This window comes from Cynoglossus semilaevis, chromosome 16, assembly GCF_000523025.1.
Source record: "Cynoglossus semilaevis isolate Cse_v1.0 chromosome 16, Cse_v1.0, whole genome shotgun sequence".
In the NCBI taxonomy this organism is placed as follows: Eukaryota; Metazoa; Chordata; class Actinopteri; order Pleuronectiformes; family Cynoglossidae; genus Cynoglossus; species Cynoglossus semilaevis.
Genome location: NC_024322.1, coordinates 5,012,598 through 5,012,853, shown reverse-complemented (window position 1 = coordinate 5,012,853; position 256 = coordinate 5,012,598).

The following is a 256-nucleotide window of genomic DNA, read 5'->3' as shown; positions in this document are numbered from 1 at the left end:
CCAAAATGTCCAATTTTGTTAGTTGTCCAGAAGATAACATACATACGTACATATATATACATATGTGTATATAAATATATATATACACACATATATACATATATTCAATATATATTACAAATATATACATATGGGTGTATATATACATATTTGTAAGGATCTTAATTTTATTTTACAACATACATAAATATATATACATACACAATATATGAATGCATATATAAATATATGTATACATGCATAAATATGTATGTAC